Below are 24,393 nucleotides of genomic sequence, written 5' to 3'. Positions count from 1 at the left end.
TTGTACTTTTGGTGAATTTTTTAATGAAAAAAGTTGCCTTTTTCATGAAAACGTCGGCCGATTTTTTCAATAGCTTCCAGGTCTTTGGACCGATTGACTCGAAATTTCTCCAAAATGTGGCCCTATACTGGCTGAACGAGACACAGCAGTCCCCATTGGAATCGGGTGGAATTTGTATTTTTGGTGAATATTTTAGTGAGAGGGACAATGTTTCATGAGGCTGGCTTAAGGCTGGGGTTAGGGTTAGGGTTATGGGGCTAGGGTTAGGGTTACGGTCGTCTTTTGACCGATTGACTTGAAATTGCACACAAATGTTGTCCATACTGGCGAAAGAAAGGCCAGCAGTTTTTATTGGATTTTAGTGAAATTTGTATTTTTGGTGAATTTTTAAATGAAAAAAGTTGCCTTTTTCATGAAAACGTCGGCCGATTTTTTCAATAGCTTCCAGGTCTTTGGACCGATTGACTCGAAATTTCTCCCAGATGTGGCCCTATACTGGCTGAACGAGACACAGCAGTCCCCATTGGAATCGGGTGGAATTTGTATTTTTGGTGAATATTTTAGTGAGAGGGACAATGTTTCATGAGGCTGGCTTAAGGCTGGGGTTAGGGTTAGGGTTATGGGGCTAGGGTTAGGGTTACGGTCGTCTTTTGACCGATTGACTTGAAATTGCACACAAATGTTGTCCATACTGGCGAAAGAAAGGCCAGCAGTTTTTATTGGATTTTAGTGAAATTTGTATTTTTGGTGAATTTTTTAATGAAAAAAGTTGCTTTTTTCATGAAAACGTCGGCCGATTTTTTCAATAGCTTCCAGGTCTTTGGACCGATTGACTCGAAATTTCTCCCAGATGTGGCCCTATACTGGCTGAACGAGACACAGCAGTCCCCATTGGAATCGGGTGGAATTTGTATTTTTGGTGAATATTTTAGTGAGAGGGACAATGTTTCATGAGGCTGGCTTAAGGCTGGGGTTAGGGTTAGGGTTATGGGGCTAGGGTTAGGGTTACGGTCGTCTTTTGACCGATTGACTCGAAATTGCACACAAATGTTGTCCATACTGGCGAAAGAAAGGCCAGCAGTTTTTATTGGATTTTAGTGAAATTTGTATTTTTGGTGAATTTTTTAATGAAAAAAGTTGCCTTTTTCATGAAAACGTCGGCCGATTTTTTCAATAGCTTCCAGGTCTTTGGACCGATTGACTCGAAATTTCTCCCAGGTGTGGCCCTATACTGGCTGAACGAGACACAGCAGTCCCCATTGGAATCGGGTGGAATTTGTATTTTTGGTGAATTTTTTAATGAAAAAAGTTGCCTTTTTCATGAAAACGTCGGCCGATTTTTTCAATAGCTTCCAGGTCTTTGGACCGATTGACTCGAAATTTCTCCCAGATGTGGCCCTATACTGGCTGAACGAGACACAGCAGTCCCCATTGGAATCGGGTGGAATTTGTATTTTTGGTGAATATTTTAGTGAGAGGGACAATGTTTCATGAGGCTGGCTTAAGGCTGGGGTTAGGGTTAGGGTTATGGGGCTAGGGTTAGGGTTACGGTCGTCTTTTGACCGATTGACTTGAAATTGCACACAAATGTTGTCCATACTGGCGAAAGAAAGGCCAGCAGTTTTTATTGGATTTTAGTGAAATTTGTACTTTTGGTGAATTTTTTAATGAAAAAAGTTGCCTTTTTCATGAAAACGTCGGCCGATTTTTTCAATAGCTTCCAGGTCTTTGGACCGATTGACTCGAAATTTCTCCCAGATGTGGCCCTATACTGGCTGAACGAGACACAGCAGTCCCCATTGGAATCGGGTGGAATTTGTATTTTTGGTGAATATTTTAGTGAGAGGGACAATGTTTCATGAGGCTGGCTTAAGGCTGGGGTTAGGGTTAGGGTTATGGGGCTAGGGTTAGGGTTACGGTCGTCTTTTGACCGATTGACTTGAAATTGCACACAAATGTTGTCCATACTGGCGAAAGAAAGGCCAGCAGTTTTTATTGGATTTTAGTGAAATTTGTATTTTTGGTGAATTTTTTAATGAAAAAAGTTGCCTTTTTCATGAAAACGTTGGTCGATTTTTTCAATAGCTTCCAGGTCTTTGGACCGATTGACTCGAAATTTCTCCCAGATGTGTCCCTATACTGGCTGAACGAGACACAGCAGTCCCCATTGGAATCGGGTGGAATTTGTATTTTTGGTGAATATTTTAGTGAGAGGGACAATGTTTCATGAGGCTGGCTTAAGGCTGGGGTTAGGGTTAGGGTTATGGGGCTAGGGTTAGGGTTACGGTCGTCTTTTGACCGATTGACTCGAAATTGCACACAAATGTTGTCCATACTGGCGAAAGAAAGGCCAGCAGTTTTTATTGGATTTTAGTGAAATTTGTATTTTTGGTGAATTTTTTAATGAAAAAAGTTGCCTTTTTCATGAAAACGTCGGTCGATTTTTTCAATAGCTTCCCGGTCTTTGGACCGATTGACTCGAAATTTCTCCCAGATGTGGCCCTATACTGGCTGAACGAGACACAGCAGTCCCCATTGGAATCGGGTGGAATTTGTATTTTTGGTGAATATTTTAGTGAGAGGGACAATGTTTCATGAGGCTGGCTTAAGGCTGGGGTTAGGGTTAGGGTTATGGGGCTAGGGTTAGGGTTACGGTCGTCTTTTGACCGATTGACTCGAAATTGCACACAAATGTTGTCCATACTGGCGAAAGAAAGGCCAGCAGTTTTTATTGGATTTTAGTGAAATTTGTATTTTTGGTGAATTTTTTAATGAAAAAAGTTGCCTTTTTCATGAAAACGTCGGCCGATTTTTTCAATAGCTTCCAGGTCTTTGGACCGATTGACTCAAAATTTCTCCCAGGTGTGGCCCTATACTGGCTGAACGAGACACAGCAGTCCCCATTGGAATCGGGTGGAATTTGTATTTTTGGTGAATTTTTTAATGAAAAAAGTTGCCTTTTTCATGAAAACGTCGGCCGATTTTTTCAATAGCTTCCAGGTCTTTGGACCGATTGACTCGAAATTTCTCCCAGATGTGGCCCTATACTGGCTGAACGAGACACAGCAGTCCCCATTGGAATCGGGTGGAATTTGTATTTTTGGTGAATATTTTAGTGAGAGGGACAATGTTTCATGAGGCTGGCTTAAGGCTGGGGTTAGGGTTAGGGTTATGGGGCTAGGGTTAGGGTTACGGTCGTCTTTTGACCGATTGACTTGAAATTGCACACAAATGTTGTCCATACTGGCGAAAGAAAGGCCAGCAGTTTTTATTGGATTTTAGTGAAATTTGTACTTTTGGTGAATTTTTTAATGGAAAAAGTTGCCTTTTTCATGAAAACGTCGGCCGATTTTTTCAATAGCTTCCAGGTCTTTGGACCGATTGACTCGAAATTTCTCCCAAATGTGGCCCTATACTGGCTGAACGAGACACAGCAGTCCCCATTGGAATCGGGTGGAATTTGTATTTTTGGTGAATATTTTAGTGAGAGGGACAATGTTTCATGAGGCTGGCTTAAGGCTGGGGTTAGGGTTAGGGTTATGGGGCTAGGGTTAGGGTTACGGTCGTCTTTTGACCGATTGACTCGAAATTGCACACAAATGTTGTCCATACTGGCGAAAGAAAGGCCAGCAGTTTTTATTGGATTTTAGTGAAATTTGTATTTTTGGTGAATTTTTTAATGAAAAAAGTTGCCTTTTTCATGAAAACGTCGGCCGATTTTTTCAATAGCTTCCAGGTCTTTGGACCGATTGACTCAAAATTTCTCCCAGGTGTGGCCCTATACTGGCTGAACGAGACACAGCAGTCCCCATTGGAATCGGGTGGAATTTGTATTTTTGGTGAATTTTTAAATGAAAAAAGTTGCCTTTTTCATGAAAACGTCGGCCGATTTTTTCAATAGCTTCCAGGTCTTTGGACCGATTGACTCGAAATTTCTCCCAGATGTGGCCCTATACTGGCTGAACGAGACACAGCAGTCCCCATTGGAATCGGGTGGAATTTGTATTTTTGGTGAATATTTTAGTGAGAGGGACAATGTTTCATGAGGCTGGCTTAAGGCTGGGGTTAGGGTTAGGGTTATGGGGCTAGGGTTAGGGTTACGGTCGTCTTTTGACCGATTGACTTGAAATTGCACACAAATGTTGTCCATACTGGCGAAAGAAAGGCCAGCAGTTTTTATTGGATTTTAGTGAAATTTGTACTTTTGGTGAATTTTTTAATGAAAAAAGTTGCCTTTTTCATGAAAACGTCGGCCAATTTTTTCAATAGCTTCCAGGTCTTTGGACCGATTGACTCGAAATTTCTCCCAAATGTGGCCCTACACTGGCTGAACGAGACACAGCAGTCCCCATTGGAATCGGGTGGAATTTGTATTTTTGGTGAATTTTTTAATGAAAAAAGTTGCCTTTTTCATGAAAACGTCGGCCGATTTTTTCAATAGCTTCCAGGTCTTTGGACCGATTGACTCGAAATTTCTCCCAGATGTGGCCCTATACTGGCTGAACGAGACACAGCAGTCCCCATTGGAATCGGGTGGAATTTGTATTTTTGGTGAATATTTTAGTGAGAGGGACAATGTTTCATGAGGCTGGCTTAAGGCTGGGGTTAGGGTTAGGGTTATGGGGCTAGGGTTAGGGTTACGGTCGTCTTTTGACCGATTGACTTGAAATTGCACACAAATGTTGTCCATACTGGCGAAAGAAAGGCCAGCAGTTTTTATTGGATTTTAGTGAAATTTGTACTTTTGGTGAATTTTTTAATGAAAAAAGTTGCCTTTTTCATGAAAACGTCGGCCGATTTTTTCAATAGCTTCCAGGTCTTTGGACCGATTGACTCGAAATTTCTCCCAGATGTGGCCCTATACTGGCTGAACGAGACACAGCAGTCCCCATTGGAATCGGGTGGAATTTGTATTTTTGGTGAATATTTTAGTGAGAGGGACAATGTTTCATGAGGCTGGCTTAAGGCTGGGGTTAGGGTTAGGGTTATGGGGCTAGGGTTAGGGTTACGGTCGTCTTTTGACCGATTGACTTGAAATTGCACACAAATGTTGTCCATACTGGCGAAAGAAAGGCCAGCAGTTTTTATTGGATTTTAGTGAAATTTGTATTTTTGGTGAATTTTTTAATGAAAAAAGTTGCCTTTTTCATGAAAACGTCGGCCGATTTTTTCAATAGCTTCCAGGTCTTTGGACCGATTGACTCAAAATTTCTCCCAGGTGTGGCCCTATACTGGCTGAACGAGACACAGCAGTCCCCATTGGAATCGGGTGGAATTTGTATTTTTGGTGAATTTTTAAATGAAAAAAGTTGCCTTTTTCATGAAAACGTCGGCCGATTTTTTCAATAGCTTCCAGGTCTTTGGACCGATTGACTCGAAATTTCTCCCAGATGTGGCCCTATACTGGCTGAACGAGACACAGCAGTCCCCATTGGAATCGGGTGGAATTTGTATTTTTGGTGAATATTTTAGTGAGAGGGACAATGTTTCATGAGGCTGGCTTAAGGCTGGGGTTAGGGTTAGGGTTATGGGGCTAGGGTTAGGGTTACGGTCGTCTTTTGACCGATTGACTTGAAATTGCACACAAATGTTGTCCATACTGGCGAAAGAAAGGCCAGCAGTTTTTATTGGATTTTAGTGAAATTTGTACTTTTGGTGAATTTTTTAATGAAAAAAGTTGCCTTTTTCATGAAAACGTCGGCCGATTTTTTCAATAGCTTCCAGGTCTTTGGACCGATTGACTCGAAATATCTCCCAGGTGTGGCCCTATACTGGCTGAACGAGACACAGCAGTCCCCATTGGAATCGGGTGGAATTTGTATTTTTGGTGAATTTTTTAATGAAAAAAGTTGCCTTTTTCATGAAAACGTCGGCCGATTTTTTCAATAGCTTCCAGGTCTTTGGACCGATTGACTCGAAATTTCTCCCAGATGTGGCCCTATACTGGCTGAACGAGACACAGCAGTCCCCATTGGAATCGGGTGGAATTTGTATTTTTGGTGAATATTTTAGTGAGAGGGACAATGTTTCATGAGGCTGGCTTAAGGCTGGGGTTAGGGTTAGGGTTATGGGGCTAGGGTTAGGGTTACGGTCGTCTTTTGACCGATTGACTTGAAATTGCACACAAATGTTGTCCATACTGGCGAAAGAAAGGCCAGCAGTTTTTATTGGATTTTAGTGAAATTTGTACTTTTGGTGAATTTTTTAATGAAAAAAGTTGCCTTTTTCATGAAAACGTCGGCCGATTTTTTCAATAGCTTCCAGGTCTTTGGACCGATTGACTCGAAATTTCTCCCAGATGTGGCCCTATACTGGCTGAACGAGACACAGCAGTCCCCATTGGAATCGGGTGGAATTTGTATTTTTGGTGAATATTTTAGTGAGAGGGACAATGTTTCATGAGGCTGGCTTAAGGCTGGGGTTAGGGTTAGGGTTATGGGGCTAGGGTTAGGGTTACGGTCGTCTTTTGACCGATTGACTTGAAATTGCACACAAATGTTGTCCATACTGGCGAAAGAAAGGCCAGCAGTTTTTATTGGATTTTAGTGAAATTTGTATTTTTGGTGAATTTTTTAATGAAAAAAGTTGCCTTTTTCATGAAAACGTCGGCCGATTTTTTCAATAGCTTCCAGGTCTTTGGACCGATTGACTCAAAATTTCTCCCAGGTGTGGCCCTATACTGGCTGAACGAGACACAGCAGTCCCCATTGGAATCGGGTGGAATTTGTATTTTTGGTGAATTTTTAAATGAAAAAAGTTGCCTTTTTCATGAAAACCTCGGCCGATTTTTTCAATAGCTTCCAGGTCTTTGGACCGATTGACTCGAAATTTCTCCCAGATGTGGCCCTATACTGGCTGAACGAGACACAGCAGTCCCCATTGGAATCGGGTGGAATTTGTATTTTTGGTGAATATTTTAGTGAGAGGGACAATGTTTCATGAGGCTGGCTTAAGGCTGGGGTTAGGGTTAGGGTTATGGGGCTAGGGTTAGGGTTACGGTCGTCTTTTGACCGATTGACTTGAAATTGCACACAAATGTTGTCCATACTGGCGAAAGAAAGGCCAGCAGTTTTTATTGGATTTTAGTGAAATTTGTACTTTTGGTGAATTTTTTAATGAAAAAAGTTGCCTTTTTCTTGAAAACGTCGGCCAATTTTTTCAATAGCTTCCAGGTCTTTGGACCGATTGACTCGAAATTTCTCCCAAATGTGGCCCTACACTGGCTGAACGAGACACAGCAGTCCCCATTGGAATCGGGTGGAATTTGTATTTTTGGTGAATATTTTAGTGAGAGGGACAATGTTTCATGAGGCTGGCTTAAGGCTGGGGTTAGGGTTAGGGTTATGGGGCTAGGGTTAGGGTTACGGTCGTCTTTTGACCGATTGACTTGAAATTGCACACAAATGTTGTCCATACTGGCGAAAGAAAGGCCAGCAGTTTTTATTGGATTTTAGTGAAATTTGTACTTTTGGTGAATTTTTTAATGAAAAAAGTTGCCTTTTTCATGAAAACGTCGGCCGATTTTTTCAATAGCTTCCAGGTCTTTGGACCGATTGACTCGAAATTTCTCCCAAATGTGGCCCTATACTGGCTGAACGAGACACAGCAGTCCCCATTGGAATCGGGTGGAATTTGTATTTTTGGTGAATATTTTAGTGAGAGGGACAATGTTTCATGAGGCTGGCTTAAGGCTGGGGTTAGGGTTAGGGTTATGGGGCTAGGGTTAGGGTTACGGTCGTCTTTTGACCGATTGACTCGAAATTGCACACAAATGTTGTCCATACTGGCGAAAGAAAGGCCAGCAGTTTTTATTGGATTTTAGTGAAATTTGTATTTTTGGTGAATTTTTTAATGAAAAAAGTTGCCTTTTTCATGAAAACGTCGGCCGATTTTTTCAATAGCTTCCAGGTCTTTGGACCGATTGACTCGAAATTTCTCCCAGGTGTGGCCCTATACTGGCTGAACGAGACACAGCAGTCCCCATTGGAATCGGGTGGAATTTGTATTTTTGGTGAATTTTTTAATGAAAAAAGTTGCCTTTTTCATGAAAACGTCGGCCGATTTTTTCAATAGCTTCCAGGTCTTTGGATCGATTGACTCGAAATTTCTCCCAGATGTGGCCCTATACTGGCTGAACGAGACACAGCAGTCCCCATTGGAATCGGGTGGAATTTGTATTTTTGGTGAATATTTTAGTGAGAGGGACAATGTTTCATGAGGCTGGCTTAAGGCTGGGGTTAGGGTTAGGGTTATGGGGCTAGGGTTAGGGTTACGGTCGTCTTTTGACCGATTGACTTGAAATTGCACACAAATGTTGTCCATACTGGCGAAAGAAAGGCCAGCAGTTTTTATTGGATTTTAGTGAAATTTGTACTTTTGGTGAATTTTTTAATGAAAAAAGTTGCCTTTTTCATGAAAACGTCGGCCGATTTTTTCAATAGCTTCCAGGTCTTTGGACCGATTGACTCGAAATATCTCCCAGGTGTGGCCCTATACTGGCTGAACGAGACACAGCAGTCCCCATTGGAATCGGGTGGAATTTGTATTTTTGGTGAATTTTTTAATGAAAAAAGTTGCCTTTTTCATGAAAACGTCGGCCGATTTTTTCAATAGCTTCCAGGTCTTTGGACCGATTGACTCGAAATTTCTCCCAGATGTGGCCCTATACTGGCTGAACGAGACACAGCAGTCCCCATTGGAATCGGGTGGAATTTGTATTTTTGGTGAATATTTTAGTGAGAGGGACAATGTTTCATGAGGCTGGCTTAAGGCTGGGGTTAGGGTTAGGGTTATGGGGCTAGGGTTAGGGTTACGGTCGTCTTTTGACCGATTGACTTGAAATTGCACACAAATGTTGTCCATACTGGCGAAAGAAAGGCCAGCAGTTTTTATTGGATTTTAGTGAAATTTGTACTTTTGGTGAATTTTTTAATGTAAAAAGTTGCCTTTTTCATGAAAACGTCGGCCGATTTTTTCAATAGCTTCCAGGTCTTTGGACCGATTGACTCGAAATTTCTCCCAGATGTGGCCCTATACTGGCTGAACGAGACACAGCAGTCCCCATTGGAATCGGGTGGAATTTGTATTTTTGGTGAATATTTTAGTGAGAGGGACAATGTTTCATGAGGCTGGCTTAAGGCTGGGGTTAGGGTTAGGGTTATGGGGCTAGGGTTAGGGTTACGGTCGTCTTTTGACCGATTGACTCGAAATTGCACACAAATGTTGTCCATACTGGCGAAAGAAAGGCCAGCAGTTTTTATTGGATTTTAGTGAAATTTGTATTTTTGGTGAATTTTTTAATGAAAAAAGTTGCCTTTTTCATGAAAACGTCGGCCGATTTTTTCAATAGCTTCCAGGTCTTTGGACCGATTGACTCGAAATTTCTCCCAAATGTGGCCCTATACTGGCTGAACGAGACACAGCAGTCCCCATTGGAATCGGGTGGAATTTGTATTTTTGGTGAATATTTTAGTGAGAGGGACAATGTTTCATGAGGCTGGCTTAAGGCTGGGGTTAGGGTTAGGGTTATGGGGCTAGGGTTAGGGTTACGGTCGTCTTTTGACCGATTGACTCGAAATTGCACACAAATGTTGTCCATACTGGCGAAAGAAAGGCCAGCAGTTTTTATTGGATTTTAGTGAAATTTGTATTTTTGGTGAATTTTTTAATGAAAAAAGTTGCCTTTTTCATGAAAACGTCGGTCGATTTTTTCAATAGCTTCCAGGTCTTTGGACCGATTGACTCGAAATTTCTCCCAGATGTGTCCCTATACTGGCTGAACGAGACACAGCAGTCCCCATTGGAATCGGGTGGAATTTGTATTTTTGGTGAATATTTTAGTGAGAGGGACAATGTTTCATGAGGCTGGCTTAAGGCTGGGATTAGGGTTAGGGTTATGGGGCTAGGGTTAGGGTTACGGTCGTCTTTTGACCGATTGACTCGAAATTGCACACAAATGTTGTCCATACTGGCGAAAGAAAGGCCAGCAGTTTTTATTGGATTTTAGTGAAATTTGTATTTTTGGTGAATTTTTTAATGAAAAAAGTTGCCTTTTTCATGAAAACGTCGGCCGATTTTTTCAATAGCTTCCAGGTCTTTGGACCGATTGACTCGAAATTTCTCCCAGGTGTGGCCCTATACTGGCTGAACGAGACACAGCAGTCCCCATTGGAATCGGGTGGAATTTGTATTTTTGGTGAATTTTTTAATGAAAAAAGTTGCCTTTTTCATGAAAACGTCGGCCGATTTTTTCAATAGCTTCCAGGTCTTTGGACCGATTGACTCGAAATTTCTCCCAGATGTGGCCCTATACTGGCTGAACGAGACACAGCAGTCCCCATTGGAATCGGGTGGAATTTGTATTTTTGGTGAATATTTTAGTGAGAGGGACAATGTTTCATGAGGCTGGCTTAAGGCTGGGGTTAGGGTTAGGGTTATGGGGCTAGGGTTAGGGTTACGGTCGTCTTTTGACCGATTGACTCGAAATTGCACACAAATGTTGTCCATACTGGCGAAAGAAAGGCCAGCAGTTTTTATTGGATTTTAGTGAAATTTGTATTTTTGGTGAATTTTTTAATGAAAAAAGTTGCCTTTTTCATGAAAACGTCGGCCGATTTTTTCAATAGCTTCCAGGTCTTTGGACCGATTGACTCGAAATTTCTCCCAGGTGTGGCCCTATACTGGCTGAACGAGACACAGCAGTCCCCATTGGAATCGGGTGGAATTTGTATTTTTGGTGAATTTTTTAATGAAAAAAGTTGCCTTTTTCATGAAAACGTCGGCCGATTTTTTCAATAGCTTCCAGGTCTTTGGACCGATTGACTCGAAATTTCTCCCAGATGTGTCCCTATACTGGCTGAACGAGACACAGCAGTCCCCATTGGAATCGGGTGGAATTTGTATTTTTGGTGAATATTTTAGTGAGAGGGACAATGTTTCATGAGGCTGGCTTAAGGCTGGGGTTAGGGTTAGGGTTATGGGGCTAGGGTTAGGGTTACGGTCGTCTTTTGACCGATTGACTCGAAATTGCACACAAATGTTGTCCATACTGGCGAAAGAAAGGCCAGCAGTTTTTATTGGATTTTAGTGAAATTTGTATTTTTGGTGAATTTTTTAATGAAAAAAGTTGCCTTTTTCATGAAAACGTCGGCCGATTTTTTCAATAGCTTCCAGGTCTTTGGACCGATTGACTCGAAATTTCTCCCAAATGTGGCCCTATACTGGCTGAACGAGACACAGCAGTCCCCATTGGAATCGGGTGGAATTTGTATTTTTGGTGAATATTTTAGTGAGAGGGACAATGTTTCATGAGGCTGGCTTAAGGCTGGGGTTAGGGTTAGGGTTATGGGGCTAGGGTTAGGGTTACGGTCGTCTTTTGACCGATTGACTCGAAATTGCACACAAATGTTGTCCATACTGGCGAAAGAAAGGCCAGCAGTTTTTATTGGATTTTAGTGAAATTTGTATTTTTGGTGAATTTTTTAATGAAAAAAGTTGCCTTTTTCATGAAAACGTCGGCCGATTTTTTCAATAGCTTCCAGGTCTTTGGACCGATTGACTCGAAATTTCTCCCAAATGTGGCCCTATACTGGCTGAACGAGACACAGCAGTCCCCATTGGAATCGGGTGGAATTTGTATTTTTGGTGAATATTTTAGTGAGAGGGACAATGTTTCATGAGGCTGGCTTAAGGCTGGGGTTAGGGTTAGGGTTATGGGGCTAGGGTTAGGGTTACGGTCGTCTTTTGACCGATTGACTCGAAATTGCACACAAATGTTGTCCATACTGGCGAAAGAAAGGCCAGCAGTTTTTATTGGATTTTAGTGAAATTTGTATTTTTGGTGAATTTTTTAATGAAAAAAGTTGCCTTTTTCATGAAAACGTCGGTCGATTTTTTCAATAGCTTCCAGGTCTTTGGACCGATTGACTCGAAATTTCTCCCAGATGTGTCCCTATACTGGCTGAACGAGACACAGCAGTCCCCATTGGAATCGGGTGGAATTTGTATTTTTGGTGAATATTTTAGTGAGAGGGACAATGTTTCATGAGGCTGGCTTAAGGCTGGGGTTAGGGTTAGGGTTATGGGGCTAGGGTTAGGGTTACGGTCGTCTTTTGACCGATTGACTCGAAATTGCACACAAATGTTGTCCATACTGGCGAAAGAAAGGCCAGCAGTTTTTATTGGATTTTAGTGAAATTTGTATTTTTGGTGAATTTTTTAATGAAAAAAGTTGCCTTTTTCATGAAAACGTCGGCCGATTTTTTCAATAGCTTCCAGGTCTTTGGACCGATTGACTCGAAATTTCTCCCAGGTGTGGCCCTATACTGGCTGAACGAGACACAGCAGTCCCCATTGGAATCGGGTGGAATTTGTATTTTTGGTGAATTTTTTAATGAAAAAAGTTGCCTTTTTCATGAAAACGTCGGCCGATTTTTTCAATAGCTTCCAGGTCTTTGGACCGATTGACTCGAAATTTCTCCCAGATGTGGCCCTATACTGGCTGAACGAGACACAGCAGTCCCCATTGGAATCGGGTGGAATTTGTATTTTTGGTGAATATTTTAGTGAGAGGGACAATGTTTCATGAGGCTGGCTTAAGGCTGGGGTTAGGGTTAGGGTTATGGGGCTAGGGTTAGGGTTACGGTCGTCTTTTGACCGATTGACTTGAAATTGCACACAAATGTTGTCCATACTGGCGAAAGAAAGGCCAGCAGTTTTTATTGGATTTTAGTGAAATTTGTACTTTTGGTGAATTTTTTAATGAAAAAAGTTGCCTTTTTCATGAAAACGTCGGCCGATTTTTTCAATAGCTTCCAGGTCTTTGGACCGATTGACTCGAAATTTCTCCCAAATGTGGCCCTATACTGGCTGAACGAGACACAGCAGTCCCCATTGGAATCGGGTGGAATTTGTATTTTTGGTGAATATTTTAGTGAGAGGGACAATGTTTCATGAGGCTGGCTTAAGGCTGGGGTTAGGGTTAGGGTTATGGGGCTAGGGTTAGGGTTACGGTCGTCTTTTGACCGATTGACTCAAATTGCACACAAATGTTGTCCATACTGGCGAAAGAAAGGCCAGCAGTTTTTATTGGATTTTAGTGAAATTTGTATTTTTGGTGAATTTTTTAATGAAAAAAGTTGCCTTTTTCATGAAAACGTCGGCCGATTTTTTCAATAGCTTCCAGGTCTTTGGACCGATTGACTCGAAATTTCTCCCAGGTGTGGCCCTATACTGGCTGAACGAGACACAGCAGTCCCCATTGGAATCGGGTGGAATTTGTATTTTTGGTGAATTTTTTAATGAAAAAAGTTGCCTTTTTCATGAAAACGTCGGCCGATTTTTTCAATAGCTTCCAGGTCTTTGGACCGATTGACTCGAAATTTCTCCCAGATGTGGCCCTATACTGGCTGAACGAGACACAGCAGTCCCCATTGGAATCGGGTGGAATTTGTATTTTTGGTGAATATTTTAGTGAGAGGGACAATGTTTCATGAGGCTGGCTTAAGGCTGGGGTTAGGGTTAGGGTTATGGGGCTAGGGTTAGGGTTACGGTCGTCTTTTGACCGATTGACTTGAAATTGCACACAAATGTTGTCCATACTGGCGAAAGAAAGGCCAGCAGTTTTTATTGGATTTTAGTGAAATTTGTACTTTTGGTGAATTTTTTAATGAAAAAAGTTGCCTTTTTCATGAAAACGTCGGCCAATTTTTTCAATAGCTTCCAGGTCTTTGGACCGATTGACTCGAAATTTCTCCCAAATGTGGCCCTATACTGGCTGAACGAGACACAGCAGTCCCCATTGGAATCGGGTGGAATTTGTATTTTTGGTGAATATTTTAGTGAGAGGGACAATGTTTCATGAGGCTGGCTTAAGGCTGGGGTTAGGGTTAGGGTTATGGGGCTAGGGTTAGGGTTACGGTCGTCTTTTGACCGATTGACTCGAAATTGCACACAAATGTTGTCCATACTGGCGAAAGAAAGGCCAGCAGTTTTTATTGGATTTTAGTGAAATTTGTATTTTTGGTGAATTTTTTAATGAAAAAAGTTGCCTTTTTCATGAAAACGTCGGTCGATTTTTTCAATAGCTTCCAGGTCTTTGGACCGATTGACTCGAAATTTCTCCCAGATGTGTCCCTATACTGGCTGAACGAGACACAGCAGTCCCCATTGGAATCGGGTGGAATTTGTATTTTTGGTGAATATTTTAGTGAGAGGGACAATGTTTCATGAGGCTGGCTTAAGGCTGGGGTTAGGGTTAGGGTTATGGGGCTAGGGTTAGGGTTACGGTCGTCTTTTGACCGATTGACTCGAAATTGCACACAAATGTTGTCCATACTGGCGAAAGAAAGGCCAGCAGTTTTTATTGGATTTTAGTGAAATTTGTATTTTTGGTGAATTTTTTAATGAAAAAAGTTGCCTTTTTCATGAAAACGTCGGTCGATTTTTTCAATAGCTTCCAGGTCTTTGGACCGATTGACTCGAAATTTCTCCCAGATGTGTCCCTATACTGGCTGAACGAGACACAGCAGTCCCCATTGGAATCGGGTGGAATTTGTATTTTTGGTGAATATTTTAGTGAGAGGGACAATGTTTCATGAGGCTGGCTTAAGGCTGGGGTTAGGGTTAGGGTTATGGGGCTAGGGTTAGGGTTACGGTCGTCTTTTGACCGATTGACTCGAAATTGCACACAAATGTTGTCCATACTGGCGAAAGAAAGGCCAGCAGTTTTTATTGGATTTTAGTGAAATTTGTATTTTTGGTGAATTTTTTAATGAAAAAAGTTGCCTTTTTCATGAAAACGTCGGTCGATTTTTTCAATAGCTTCCAGGTCTTTGGACCGATTGACTCGAAATTTCTCCCAGATGTGTCCCTATACTGGCTGAACGAGACACAGCAGTCCCCATTGGAATCGGGTGGAATTTGTATTTTTGGTGAATATTTTAGTGAGAGGGACAATGTTTCATGAGGCTGGCTTAAGGCTGGGGTTAGGGTTAGGGTTATGGGGCTAGGGTTAGGGTTACGGTCGTCTTTTGACCGATTGACTCGAAATTGCACACAAATGTTGTCCATACTGGCGAAAGAAAGGCCAGCAGTTTTTATTGGATTTTAGTGAAATTTGTATTTTTGGTGAATTTTTTAATGAAAAAAGTTGCCTTTTTCATGAAAACGTTGGCCGATTTTTTCAATAGCTTCCAGGTCTTTGGACCGATTGACTCGAAATTTCTCCCAGGTGTGGCCCTATACTGGCTGAACGAGACACAGCAGTCCCCATTGGAATCGGGTGGAATTTGTATTTTTGGTGAATTTTTTAATGAAAAAAGTTGCCTTTTTCATGAAAACGTCGGTCGATTTTTTCAATAGCTTCCCGGTCTTTGGACCGATTGACTCGAAATTTCTCCCAGATGTGGCCCTATACTGGCTGAACGAGACACAGCAGTCCCCATTGGAATCGGGTGGAATTTGTATTTTTGGTGAATATTTTAGTGAGAGGGACAATGTTTCATGAGGCTGGCTTAAGGCTGGGGTTAGGGTTAGGGTTATGGGGCTAGGGTTAGGGTTACGGTCGTCTTTTGACCGATTGACTTGAAATTGCACACAAATGTTGTCCATACTGGCGAAAGAAAGGCCAGCAGTTTTTATTGGATTTTAGTGAAATTTGTATTTTTGGTGAATTTTTTAATCAAAAAAGTTGCTTTTTTCATGAAAACGTCAGCCGATTTTTTCAATAGCTTCCAGGTCTTTGGACCGATTGACTCGAAATTTCTCCCAGATGTGGCCCTATACTGGCTGAACGAGACACAGCAGTCCCCATTGGAATCGGGTGGAATTTGTATTTTTGGTGAATATTTTAGTGAGAGGGACAATGTTTCATGAGGCTGGCTTAAGGCTGGGGTTAGGGTTAGGGTTATGGGGCTAGGGTTAGGGTTACGGTCGTCTTTTGACCGATTGACTTGAAATTGCACACAAATGTTGTCCATACTGGCGAAAGAAAGGCCAGCAGTTTTTATTGGATTTTAGTGAAATTTGTATTTTTGGTGAATTTTTTAATGAAAAAAGTTGCCTTTTTCATGAAAACGTCGGCCGATTTTTTCAATAGCTTCCAGGTCTTTGGACCGATTGACTCGAAATTTCTCCCAAATGTGGCCCTATACTGGCTGAACGAGACACAGCAGTCCCCATTGGAATCGGATGGAATTTGTATTTTTGGTGAATATTTTAGTGAGAGGGACAATGTTTCATGAGGCTGGCTTAAGGCTGGGGTTAGGGTTAGGGTTATGGGGCTAGGGTTAGGGTTACGGTCGTCTTTTGACCGATTGACTTGAAATTGCACACAAATGTTGTCCATACTGGCGAAAGAAAGGCCAGCAGTTTTTATTGGATTTTAGTGAAATTTGTATTTTTGGTGAATTTTTTAATGAAAAAAGTTGCCTTTTTCATGAAAACGTCGGTCGATTTTTTCAATAGCTTCCAGGTCTTTGGACCGATTGACTCGAAATTTCTCCCAGATGTGTCCCTATACTGGCTGAACGAGACACAGCAGTCCCCATTGGAATCGGGTGGAATTTGTATTTTTGGTGAATATTTTAGTGAGAGGGACAATGTTTCATGAGGCTGGCTTAAGGCTGGGGTTAGGGTTAGGGTTATGGGGCTAGGGTTAGGGTTACGGTCGTCTTTTGACCGATTGACTCGAAATTGCACACAAATGTTGTCCATACTGGCGAAAGAAAGGCCAGCAGTTTTTTTTGGATTTTAGTGAAATTTGTATTTTTGGTGAATTTTTTAATGAAAAAAGTTGCCTTTTTCATGAAAACGTCGGCCGATTTTTTCAATAGCTTCCAGGTCTTTGGACCGATTGACTCAAAATTTCTCCCAGGTGTGGCCCTATACTGGCTGAACGAGACACAGCAGTCCCCATTGGAATCGGGTGGAATTTGTATTTTTGGTGAATTTTTTAATGAAAAAAGTTGCCTTTTTCATGAAAACGTCGGCCGATTTTTTCAATAGCTTCCAGGTCTTTGGACCGATTGACTCGAAATTTCTCCCAGATGTGGCCCTATACTGGCTGAACGAGACACAGCAGTCCCCATTGGAATCGGGTGGAATTTGTATTTTTGGTGAATATTTTAGTGAGAGGGACAATGTTTCATGAGGCTGGCTTAAGGCTGGGGTTAGGGTTAGGGTTATGGGGCTAGGGTTAGGGTTACGGTCGTCTTTTGACCGATTGACTTGAAATTGCACACAAATGTTGTCCATACTGGCGAAAGAAAGGCCAGCAGTTTTTATTGGATTTTAGTGAAATTTGTACTTTTGGTGAATTTTTTAATGAAAAAAGTTGCCTTTTTCATGAAAACGTCGGCCGATTTTTTCAATAGCTTCCAGGTCTTTGGACCGATTGACTCGAAATTTCTCCCAAATGTGGCCCTATACTGGCTGAACGAGACACAGCAGTCCCCATTGGAATCGGGTGGAATTTGTATTTTTGGTGAATATTTTAGTGAGAGGGACAATGTTTCATGAGGCTGGCTTAAGGCTGGGGTTAGGGTTAGGGTTATGGGGCTAGGGTTAGGGTTACGGTCGTCTTTTGACCGATTGACTCGAAATTGCACACAAATGTTGTCCATACTGGCGAAAGAAAGGCCAGCAGTTTTTATTGGATTTTAGTGAAATTTGTATTTTTGGTGAATTTTTTAATGAAAAAAGTTGCTTTTTTCATGAAAACGTCGGCCGATTTTTTCAATAGCTTCCAGGTCTTTGGACCGATTGACTCGAAATTTCTCCCAGATGTGTCCCTATACTGGCTGAACGAGACACAGCAGTCCCCATTGGAATCGGGTGGAATTTGTATTTTTGGTGAATATTTTAGTGAGAGGGACAATGTTTCATGAGGCTGGCTTAAGGCTGGGGTTAGGGTTAGGGTTATGGGGCTAGGGTTAGGGTTACGGTCGTCTTTTGACCGATTGACTCGAAATTGCACACAAATGTTGTCCATACTGGCGAAAGAAAGGCCAGCAGTTTTTATTGGATTTTAGTGAAATTTGTATTTTTGGTGAATTTTTTAATGAAAGAAGTTGCCTTTTTCATGAAAACGTCGGCCGATTTTTTCAATAGCTTCCAGGTCTTTGGACCGATTGACTCGAAATTTCTCCCAGGTGTGGCCCTATACTGGCTGAACGAGACACAGCAGTCCCCATTGGAATCGGGTGGAATTTGTATTTTTGGTGAATTTTTTAATGAAAAAAGTTGCCTTTTTCATGAAAACGTCGGCCGATTTTTTCAATAGCTTCCAGGTCTTTGGACCGATTGACTCGAAATTTCTCCCAGGTGTGGCCCTATACTGGCTGAACGAGACACAGCAGTCCCCATTGGAATCGGGTGGAATTTGTATTTTTGGTGAATTTTTTAATGAAAAAAGTTGCCTTTTTCATGAAAACGTCGGCCGATTTTTTCAATAGCTTCCAGGTCTTTGGACCGATTGACTCGAAATTTCTCCCAGATGTGGCCCTATACTGGCTGAACGAGACACAGCAGTCCCCATTGGAATCGGGTGGAATTTGTATTTTTGGTGAATATTTTAGTGAGAGGGACAATGTTTCATGAGGCTGGCTTAAGGCTGGGGTTAGGGTTAGGGTTATGGGGCTAGGGTTAGGGTTACGGTCGTCTTTTGACCGATTGACTTGAAATTGCACACAAATGTTGTCCATACTGGCGAAAGAAAGGCCAGCAGTTTTTATTGGATTTTAGTGAAATTTGTACTTTTGGTGAATTTTTTAATGAAAAAAGTTGCCTTTTTCATGAAAACGTCGGCCGATTTTTTCAATAGCTTCCAGGTCTTTGGACCGATTGACTCGAAATTTCTCCCAAATGTGGCCCTATACTGGCTGAACGAGACACAGCAGTCCCCATTGGAATCGGGTGGAATTTGTATTTTTGGTGAATATTTTAGTGAGAGGGACAATGTTTCATGAGGCTGGCTTAAGGCTGGGGTTAGGGTTAGGGTTATGGGGCTAGGGTTAGGGTTACGGTCGTCTTTTGACCGATTGACTTGAAATTGCACACAAATGTTGTCCATACTGGCGAAAGAAAGGCCAGCAGTTTTTATTGGATTTTAGTGAAATTTGTATTTTTGGTGAATTTTTTAATGAAAAAAGTTGCTTTTTTCATGAAAACGTCGGCCGATTTTTTCAATAGCTTCCAGGTCTTTGGACCGATTGACTCGAAATTTCTCCCAGATGTGGCCCTATACTGGCTGAACGAGACACAGCAGTCCCCATTGGAATCGGGTGGAATTTGTATTTTTGGTGAATATTTTAGTGAGAGGGACAATGTTTCATGAGGCTGGCTTAAGGCTGGGGTTAGGGTTAGGGTTATGGGGCTAGGGTTAGGGTTACGGTCGTCTTTTGACCGATTGACTTGAAATTGCACACAAATGTTGTCCATACTGGCGAAAGAAAGGCCAGCAGTTTTTATTGGATTTTAGTGAAATTTGTACTTTTGGTGAATTTTTTAATGAAAAAAGTTGCCTTTTTCATGAAAACGTCGGCCGATTTTTTCAATAGCTTCCAGGTCTTTGGACCGATTGACTCGAAATTTCTCCCAAATGTGGCCCTATACTGGCTGAACGAGACACAGCAGTCCCCATTGGAATCGGGTGGAATTTGTATTTTTGGTGAATATTTTAGTGAGAGGGACAATGTTTCATGAGGCTGGCTTAAGGCTGGGGTTAGGGTTAGGGTTATGGGGCTAGGGTTAGGGTTACGGTCGTCTTTTGACCGATTGACTCGAAATTGCACACAAATGTTGTCCATACTGGCGAAAGAAAGGCCAGCAGTTTTTATTGGATTTTAGTGAAATTTGTATTTTTGGTGAATTTTTTAATGAAAAAAGTTGCCTTTTTCATGAAAACGTCGGTCGATTTTTTCAATAGCTTCCAGGTCTTTGGACCGATTGACTCGAAATTTCTCCCAGATGTGTCCCTATACTGGCTGAACGAGACACAGCAGTCCCCATTGGAATCGGGTGGAATTTGTATTTTTGGTGAATATTTTAGTGAGAGGGACAATGTTTCATGAGGCTGGCTTAAGGCTGGGGTTAGGGTTAGGGTTATGGGGCTAGGGTTAGGGTTACGGTCGTCTTTTGACCGATTGACTCGAAATTGCACACAAATGTTGTCCATACTGGCGAAAGAAAGGCCAGCAGTTTTTATTGGATTTTAGTGAAATTTGTATTTTTGGTGAATTTTTTAATGAAAAAAGTTGCCTTTTTCATGAAAACGTCGGTCGATTTTTTCAATAGCTTCCAGGTCTTTGGACCGATTGACTCGAAATTTCTCCCAGATGTGTCCCTATACTGGCTGAACGAGACACAGCAGTCCCCATTGGAATCGGGTGGAATTTGTATTTTTGGTGAATATTTTAGTGAGAGGGACAATGTTTCATGAGGCTGGCTTAAGGCTGGGGTTAGGGTTAAGGTTATGGGGCTAGGGTTAGGGTTACGGTCGTCTTTTGACCGATTGACTCGAAATTGCACACAAATGTTGTCCATACTGGCGAAAGAAAGGCCAGCAGTTTTTATTGGATTTTAGTGAAATTTGTATTTTTGGTGAATTTTTTAATGAAAAAAGTTGCCTTTTTCATGAAAACGTCGGTCGATTTTTTCAATAGCTTCCCGGTCTTTGGACCGATTGACTCGAAATTTCTCCCAGATGTGGCCCTATACTGGCTGAACGAGACACAGCAGTCCCCATTGGAATCGGGTGGAATTTGTATTTTTGGTGAATATTTTAGTGAGAGGGACAATGTTTCATGAGGCTGGCTTAAGGCTGGGGTTAGGGTTAGGGTGATGGGGCTAGGGTTAGGGTTACGGTCGTCTTTTGACCGATTGACTTGAAATTGCACACAAATGTTGTCCATACTGGCGAAAGAAAGGCCAGCAGTTTTTATTGGATTTTAGTGAAATTTGTATTTTTGGTGAATTTTTTAATGAAAAAAGTTGCCTTTTTCATGAAAACGTCGGCCGATTTTTTCAATAGCTTCCAGGTCTTTGGACCGATTGACTCGAAATTTCTCCCAAATGTGGCCCTATACTGGCTGAACGAGACACAGCAGTCCCCATTGGAATCGGGTGGAATTTGTATTTTTGGTGAATATTTTAGTGAGAGGGACAATGTTTCATGAGGCTGGCTTAAGGCTGGGGTTAGGGTTAGGGTTATGGGGCTAGGGTTAGGGTTACGGTCGTCTTTTGACCGATTGACTTGAAATTGCACACAAATGTTGTCCATACTGGCGAAAGAAAGGCCAGCAGTTTTTATTGGATTTTAGTGAAATTTGTATTTTTGGTGAATTTTTTAATGAAAAAAGTTGCTTTTTTCATGAAAACGTCGGCCGATTTTTTCAATAGCTTCCAGGTCTTTGGACCGATTGACTCGAAATTTCTCCCAGATGTGTCCCTATACTGGCTGAACGAGACACAGCAGTCCCCATTGGAATCGGGTGGAATTTGTATTTTTGGTGAATATTTTAGTGAGAGGGACAATGTTTCATGAGGCTGGCTTAAGGCTGGGGTTAGGGTTAAGGTTATGGGGCTAGGGTTAGGGTTACGGTCGTCTTTTGACCGATTGACTCGAAATTGCACACAAATGTTGTCCATACTGGCGAAAGAAAGGCCAGCAGTTTTTATTGGATTTTAGTGAAATTTGTATTTTTGGTGAATTTTTTAATGAAAAAAGTTGCCTTTTTCATGAAAACGTCGGCCGATTTTTTCAATAGCTTCCAGGTCTTTGGACCGATTGACTCGAAATTTCTCCCAGATGTGGCCCTATACTGGCTGAACGAGACACAGCAGTCCCCATTGGAATCGGGTGGAATTTGTATTTTTGGTGAATATTTTAGTGAGAGGGACAATGTTTCATGAGGCTGGCTTAAGGCTGGGGTTAGGGTTAGGGTTATGGGGCTAGGGTTAGGGTTACGGTCGTCTTTTGACCGATTGACTTGAAATTGCACACAAATGTTGTCCATACTGGCGAAAGAAAGGCCAGCAGTTTTTATTGGATTTTAGTGAAATTTGTACTTTTGGTGAATTTTTTAATGAAAAAAGTTGCCTTTTTCATGAAAACGTCGGCCGATTTTTTCAATAGCTTCCAGGTCTTTGGACCGATTGACTCGAAATTTCTCCCAAATGTGGCCCTATACTGGCTGAACGAGACACAGCAGTCCCCATTGGAATCGGGTGGAATTTGTATTTTTGGTGAATATTTTAGTGAGAGGGACAATGTTTCATGAGGCTGGCTTAAGGCTGGGGTTAGGGTTAGGGTTATGGGGCTAGGGTTAGGGTTACGGTCGTCTTTTGACCGATTGACTCGAAATTGCACACAAATGTTGTCCATACTGGCGAAAGAAAGGCCAGCAGTTTTTATTGGATTTTAGTGAAATTTGTATTTTTGGTGAATTTTTTAATGAAAAAAGTTGCCTTTTTCATGAAAACGTCGGTCGATTTTTTCAATAGCTTCCAGGTCTTTGGACCGATTGACTCGAAATTTCTCCCAGATGTGTCCCTATACTAGCTGAACGAGACACAGCAGTCCCCATTGGAATCGGGTGGAATTTGTATTTTTGGTGAATATTTTAGTGAGAGGGACAATGTTTCATGAGGCTGGCTTAAGGCTGGGGTTAGGGTTAAGGTTATGGGGCTAGGGTTAGGGTTACGGTCGTCTTTTGACCGATTGACTCGAAATTGCACACAAATGTTGTCCATACTGGCGAAAGAAAGGCCAGCAGTTTTTATTGGATTTTAGTGAAATTTGTATTTTTGGTGAATTTTTTAATGAAAAAAGTTGCCTTTTTCATGAAAACGTCGGTCGATTTTTTCAATAGCTTCCCGGTCTTTGGACCGATTGACTCGAAATTTCTCCCAGATGTGGCCCTATACTGGCTGAACGAGACACAGCAGTCCCCATTGGAATCGGGTGGAATTTGTATTTTTGGTGAATATTTTAGTGAGAGGGACAATGTTTCATGAGGCTGGCTTAAGGCTGGGGTTAGGGTTAGGGTTATGGGGCTAGGGTTAGGGTTACGGTCGTCTTTTGACCGATTGACTTGAAATTGCACACAAATGTTGTCCATACTGGCGAAAGAAAGGCCAGCAGTTTTTATTGGATTTTAGTGAAATTTGTATTTTTGGTGAATTTTTTAATGAAAAAAGTTGCTTTTTTCATGAAAACGTCGGTCGATTTTTTCAATAGCTTCCAGGTCTTTGGACCGATTGACTCGAAATTTCTCCCAGATGTGTCCCTATACTGGCTGAACGAGACACAGCAGTCCCCATTGGAATCGGGTGGAATTTGTATTTTTGGTGAATATTTTAGTGAGAGGGACAATGTTTCATGAGGCTGGCTTAAGGCTGGGGTTAGGGTTAAGGTTATGGGGCTAGGGTTAGGGTTACGGTCGTCTTTTGACCGATTGACTCGAAATTGCACACAAATGTTGTCCATACTGGCGAAAGAAAGGCCAGCAGTTTTTATTGGATTTTAGTGAAATTTGTATTTTTGGTGAATTTTTTAATGAAAAAAGTTGCCTTTTTCATGAAAACGTCGGTCGATTTTTTCAATAGCTTCCCGGTCTTTGGACCGATTGACTCGAAATTTCTCCCAGATGTGGCCCTACACTGGCTGAACGAGACACAGCAGTCCCCATTGGAATCGGGTGGAATTTGTATTTTTGGTGAATATTTTAGTGAGAGGGACAATGTTTCATGAGGCTGGCTTAAGGCTGGGGTTAGGGTTAGGGTTATGGGGCTAGGGTTAGGGTTACGGTCGTCTTTTGACCGATTGACTTGAAATTGCACACAAATGTTGTCCATACTGGCGAAAGAAAGGCCAGCAGTTTTTATTGGATTTTAGTGAAATTTGTATTTTTGGTGAATTTTTTAATGAAAAAAGTTGCCTTTTTCATGAAAACGTCGGCCGATTTTTTCAATAGCTTCCAGGTCTTTGGACCGATTGACTCGAAATTTCTCCCAAATGTGGCCCTATACTGGCTGAACGAGACACAGCAGTCCCCATTGGAATCGGGTGGAATTTGTATTTTTGGTGAATATTTTAGTGAGAGGGACAATGTTTCATGAGGCTGGCTTAAGGCTGGGGTTAGGGTTAGGGTTATGGGGCTAGGGTTAGGGTTACGGTCGTCTTTTGACCGATTGACTTGAAATTGCACACAAATGTTGTCCATACTGGCGAAAGAAAGGCCAGCAGTTTTTATTGGATTTTAGTGAAATTTGTATTTTTGGTGAATTTTTTAATGAAAAAAGTTGCTTTTTTCATGAAAACGTCGGCCGATTTTTTCAATAGCTTCCAGGTCTTTGGACCGATTGACTCGAAATTTCTCCCAGATGTGGCCCTAT

This window comes from Pagrus pagrus (genome assembly GCF_965226575.1).
Source record: "Pagrus pagrus genome assembly, chromosome: 22".
Lineage (NCBI taxonomy): Eukaryota > Metazoa > Chordata > Actinopteri > Spariformes > Sparidae > Pagrus > Pagrus pagrus.
This window is presented reverse-complemented; position numbering follows the sequence as displayed.